This window comes from Odocoileus virginianus, chromosome X (assembly GCF_023699985.2).
Source record: "Odocoileus virginianus isolate 20LAN1187 ecotype Illinois chromosome X, Ovbor_1.2, whole genome shotgun sequence".
NCBI classification, from domain to species: domain Eukaryota; kingdom Metazoa; phylum Chordata; class Mammalia; order Artiodactyla; family Cervidae; genus Odocoileus; species Odocoileus virginianus.
In genome coordinates, this window is record NC_069708.1 from 16192352 (window position 1) to 16198684 (window position 6333).

Here is a 6333-nt window from a genome sequence, read left to right on the forward strand (position 1 = left end):
TGAAAAAAAATCAATAAAAATATGGAAATCCATTTTAAAGATGCCAGAGGCAAGATTTGGGTACTGAAAAATAATGGAAGTATGCAAACATATTACGGAACAACAAAGCTCTTGTCAGTTTCCTGACTCCTTATAGTTATTATCCTGAAAGTTTCCAGAGAAGAGTTCTCTCGACTATGCAAGCTAATTTAAGACAATAAATGCTGTTTTAAAGGCAGTAGAGGGCGCTGCAGAACAATAGGTTTGTGTCAGCAGGTCCTGGATAGGGCAGAGTAGGCCACAGGAGCTCACCTCTCTGGACTCTTCTTCTCTCTCTGCCCAAGAAATCTGAAAAAAGCCCGGTGGATTTATTGCTAGCTTCATTTCTGCAGCCTTCAAACCCCTCCATCCACCTCCCCTGGCAGTCAGGGCCCTTTCCTCTACACTCTGATGGCAACTCTCTGACCAAGGTCACCAAAGATTCCCCATAATGCCACTAAATCCTCTAGTCTTCATACAATTCTTGGCTGGGTGATGCAGTGCTGACTACCCCCTGGATCTTCGCCAACTCCCACTTCTTCAACTCCTTCTTTCCTGATTTTGCCTCAGCATCTCTGACAGAAACCACTCAGATATCTCCAGCAGTGCCCTGTTTTCTACTTGCCCCTTAAATGTGGGTGGTTCCAGGGTCCCCTGAAAGGTTTACTTGTTCTCATGGCTTCCACTGCCATTTCTGTGCTGAATACTGCTATACCTGTGTCTGATTTTGGCTTCCATCTTGCCTAGCCCAGCCAAGTGCTTCTAAGGATCTAGCACTCCAGCCACTGCAGACTGTGCAGGGAAACTTACAAATAGCCCATTTTACCACAACCTCCAGAATCTAAACACCTCACCTCATCTGCAAGTCACTTGTCCCTTCTTTCTCTATTCCTCCTCCTATTATGTCTTCATCTAACCCTTAGGAGATGACAGATGTCACCAATGGAAAAACAACCTTGATCTTCAGATATGATCACATCGTTCCACTAGTAAATGCAAAGTGTTCACTCAAATGCTCCCTGCTCTGAGTCCTACCTTGTCCAGCCAATTTCAGACCTCTTTCACTTCCCCACCAGCCTTCCCAAACCCCTTTACCTTGCTCTACTTTTTCTTTTTCCCATAATACTTACCACCTTCTGGCATACTGTACAATTAACTTATTGATTATATGCATTTTTTGTCTGTCTCCCAGCTAGAATGAAAGTTGCAAAAGGGCAGAAATGTCTGCTTTATCCTCTAGTGTCCCCAGTGCTCAATGCCAAACTTTCAATAATTCATTTTTGCATGAATCAGTGAATAAAAAGCAATAACACAAGAGTAATTCACGAGGCATATGAGAATCAGAAAGAGATACAGGATGCAAATGAGGCCAGAGGATATGGTTCAAAATTCCATCCATTATAGTGTAATAAGCATTAGTAGGGTATTATTAGGGGCTTCCCTGGTGGCTCAGAAAAAATCAACCTGCAATGCAGGAGACCCAGGTTTGATCCCTGGATTGGGAAGAGGGTATTATCAGTGGCTATGCAAAAGAGAATAATCAGTGAGCCTAAAAATGGCCCCAGCTAATATATTAGATGAATACTTTCAAGTCAGAAATACTATGCTCTATTGTATGATTAGAACCTGAAATTTGTGTGGTTTGTTAAATCGCACATGTCAGGTAACTTGGTAGACAAAAGCTGACCACAAGAAGGAGGCTTTCCCAATAGTTTCCTGCTTCACCTTAAGTGGGATGTCCAGGGTATACTAGTCATGTTTTTTTTTTTCTGTATTTTATGATGGTTTGGTATCTTGGGACCTTGTGGACTTAGAGGACTATTCCCTCCCCTAGGGTTAGCTAATTCCTAAAAATAGCAAACAGCTTGCTGCAAACCAACCAATCTTAAGTCTATACCCTCCATTTACCTCCTTTTATCAGGATCCTGCCTCCCAAGACAATATCCCTCTGCCCTAACTCACTCCAGGGCTAGGTACCAGACAACCAGGGACCATCCTCATGGCCCAGAGGCTGTCAAAATTACTCACACTATTCAAGCCTGTTCTGTTTGCCTACTCTGCCTCACTCATTCCTTTTCACAAACATTGCACTAAAGGCTCTTGCTTACATTTCCTCCTCACTCTTCTTGCCTCCTGACTGACTCTGGTGCTTCCCCATGAGGCCCTGAATTGTGTGGAGTGCATTCTGATTCTAGGAATCTGTAAGAACTTATTCTTCCATGGCAGTCATTTCCATGTCTGTGTGTCTTACCATAATTTAATCAAAGAAAGCCCAGGAATCTTTTAAAATACAGGGCCTGTGACGCTTCTGGTCAGACTTTTACAACCCAGAATTTCTGACTAAGAAACCTCAGCTAAACTGAACTGGCAAATGTATTCCATTTGCTTAACTAAGTAACACAAGGAAGGTATTAAAAACAAGAACACTTTGGGAACGTTCTGTTTGGACAAGCGTACTGACAAATGTTGAAGGCTTGTTTTGCTCCAAATGGGCTTCTCTTTTCTTTTTTTTAAGATCCTTGAAATGCTTAAGAGAATTTGATCCACTAAATGTTAGGAAAGTTTTTCACATTAGATTTGTGAATCTGCCTTTGTAGCCGTGAGAGAAGCAAATGCATTAACTTTGTAAATGTAGTTTGAAACATCTAAGATCATTCAATTAATCCAAGTTGAAACTGATGCTAAATATTGAGGAAAATTTGGTTTGTCAAATTTATGAAATAAGAGCATATTAATCAAATAACCAATTAAAGTGATGGTTCTTTTTCTTACACAGAAATCACTTAGGTTATAAATATAGCTTATATGTTGAGCTTAAAAGCTGAAAAGTAAAGGTTTTTATATTTATTATGCTGATAAATTAAATAGTAAGACACAAGTAACTGTAAGAATATTTTTCTGTGCATGAAAGCTCTTTGTGCAGAAAAGTCACTAACACTTAAATTTTTCAAAGGCTTCACAAGGCACCTAAAATCAAGTCTAAAATCCTTAGCACAGTGCAAAGTACCAGAGGCAAGTCAGCCAGTGCATCCCTTTTCTTGTCATCCCCCTGCTCCTTTACCCTCTGCCTCACTTCCCATACCCAGTCTCTGGGGCTGCCTATTGCTGGCTGCAGCTTCCCTATCCCCATAGGTGCTGGTGTCATTTTAACCTTCCTCTCCACCTGGCTCTTTTATGCCCTTCCCTCAGGTCTCAGCTTGAATGTCTCTTCCAACCAAGCCCCGTCTGAAACAAACACATATGGCATTCTGTATTTTGCAACTAAAATCCACATTGGAATTCCCACCTATGGGGACTTTCATAGAGGTCTAATGGTTAAGACTCCAGCTTCCAATGCAGGTGGTGAGGGTTTGATCCCTGGTTGGTCAGGGAACTAAGATCCCATGTGCTATGCAGTGAAGCAAAAAAATAAAAATAAAAAAGAATTCCCACCTATGTATTAATTTCTTTGTTCTCCCCTGGGCAGAAACAACTTCCCTAGAGTGGTACCATTTGGCCAGGTCCCTAATAGATGTTTTTTAAAGCAATGAGCAAGTCTCTTGTTTTCTGAAATTCAACAAGAAGACAAGTGATCCTTCAGATCCCCAGGACTAATTCCAACTACTCATGTTTGAGGCAAGACAATACAAGCCCTCTGCCCCTCGTATGACCACCCCCTCCCAATGTAATGTCCTCTCTGTCCAGTCTTTCATTTGAGTTCAACTTTTTGGCCAAATCCCTTCATCTGTGAAAGATATGATGATTAGCATGATAATAATATTCTAAAGAAATGGAACTGGGCCAGTTGTATAGAAAACAAAGAAAACCTTGACTTCTATCTCACTCCATTCACACACACAAAATTATTTTGGGATGTATTATAAATTTAAAGGTAAAATCTAGGACTACAAAAGATTCCAGAAGAAGGGCTAAGAGGATATTTTCACCACTTTGAGGCAGTCAGATTTCATACATAGGACACAGAAAGCCTTAATCACAAAGGGATGGGGTTGTTGAGTTTATTTAAATCTTTTATTCTGCCATACTGGTAAACACAATATGATATACTTGCCAAGCTGATATTTGAAAATTGATATTTAATACAGACCCTTTTACTTCTGAAAATCCAAAATCTTAAAAAGTTCATACTTATTAGCATCACCAGAAATGTATCCTAGTGGATCCTGGAATCAGAGGGAAAAAATAGTTACAAAAGATACCATTTGAATAATTGCTGAAATTTGAGTATGGAGTGTATAATTTTACTCAAGTTATGTAAAGTAGTGAAAGTGTTAGTCCCTCAGTCATGTCTGACTCTTTGCGACCCCGTGGACTGTAGTCCACCAGGCTCCTCTGTCCATGGGATTTTCCAGGCAAGAACACTGGAGTGGGTTGCCATGCCTTCTGCAGGAAATCTTCCTGACCCAGGGACCAAACCCAGGTCTACCACACTGCAGGCAGACGCTTTAACCTCTGAGCCACCAGGGAAGCCCCAAGTTATGTAAGAGAATGTCATTATTACCAAATGCGTGATAAAATATTTAAGAATATAAGGATGTTTACATGTCATTTACTTTCAGATGAGTCAGGGGAAAACACGTATGAGAAAGAGTGAGAAAGAGATAGAGAGCAAATGTGGCAAAATATTAACAACTGAGGAATCTTGATCAACAACATAGGAGTGTTCTTTGTACTATTCTTGCAACTCTTTGGTAAGCTAGAGATTTTTTTCAAACAAAAATGTATCAGAAATATATATATATCAAATTTATTTCAATATCTAGTTTCACTTTTAAATTAAAACTATTGGACAGTTTTTTTTTTGTAATTTAAAATTCATTATCACAGGTGAGGAAAGAATTAACACGCTTTTAACTATTGACGACAACTAAAATTATTAACCATGCATTTTTAAAAGCCATGTTAGAGTAAAAAGTTCCAGTTATGCTACTTAATGAAGGAACTAGCCTTTAACTCTTTATTTCTCATTTTAATATCTCATATGTTATAGTTTCATTTTGACATAATGTACATCTTTTTCATCCAATCAATACTATGCCAAACAAAAATTTTCCAAATGTAAAGCCTTTCTTTACCATTTGTGAAATATGACTTAACTGTTACTCTTTAAAAGTTCCTTAAAGGAAATCTGAAATTTTAATTTTCACTGTGAACCTGTTTGATCAAAAAGGTAAAGGATGTCACTACCACATTAATTAAAACAAAGAATAGAATAAAAAGCAAAACTGGTATTTATATAATCAACAAATTTTCTGAAAAACATTTTAACTACTTCCCATTTCTTCTTAGCACAAGTGAGAATAAATTGGTTCCAAGGTACTACAGGTTTGGCATTTTTACTCCAAGCTTTAAATCATATTGTTACTATACTCAAATCATCTCTAAGAAAATGGTGGTGTTCATAAGTACAAAAATTATTATATCCAGTAAGTGGTGTTCTACACAATCATGATAATAAGAGAATTCTTTACAAAATCATATTTTGAAAAATGCAAAATGTCTGACAATTACCAGTATCACAAAAGCTAAAATGAGAAAAATACAGAAAATAGAAGTACTCATTAAATAATATTATTTTGCTTTGAGGAAGCCAGAAATGATTCTGTTTGAGGAAATAAGTGATAATGATGAGATGTAATTGACACACCCTATCTCTTTTAAGCCAAAGTCTGCTTTTCACCTCAGGACAACTCTGATTTTTGCATTCTTAATCTCCCTTGTCCAGAACAGGGCCCCATTTTCAGCCATTGTTTGAATAGAGTTCATAATTTAAAGCCATTTTTCTCCACAGGATGTTTTCATTTTAGTATTAATACATAAGTTGTAAAAAGGCAAATGACTAAGTCAGTTACAAAGAATTTGTAGCATAATAAGAGCCGATTTATAGTAACTGTCAACAGACTTCTATACTGAAGCAGAAAAGTTGCTACAGTACAGATGAGAACTAAGATGATTCTTCCATATGCTCAGACTTTGTTTCCTAAAAAACACCGTCATAAGATCTGAAAAGAAACCTTACTGGGTCCTTCCAAAGCTGCATAATTTTCCAAATGATTTTCCTCTGGTTGCAGAGTCTGTTCATGCCTTCAATGCTTTTTCAATCATTTAGCTTTTGCAATATTTTTTGATATTTTTGTTTCTTCTTTTGCTCCTTTTCCCAATCATCTTACCCAATTTCCAAGACAATACAGCACTTGCTAGAAACAATGGCACTAGGGCCAAAATAACTGTTGAAAAGAAGTCATATGGGTCCTTTGCAGCCAATTCCACAACATACTCAGTCTAAGCCTTTATATCAACCCTTTGCAACTCCAT

The 6333-nt window shown here is 38.0% G+C and overlaps 1 pseudogene; it reads right to left on the reverse strand.

The window, feature by feature from the left end:
• Window positions 1-6104: 6104 nt before the first annotated feature.
• LOC110128208 (small integral membrane protein 15-like) lies at window positions 6105-6333 on the reverse strand (annotated as a pseudogene).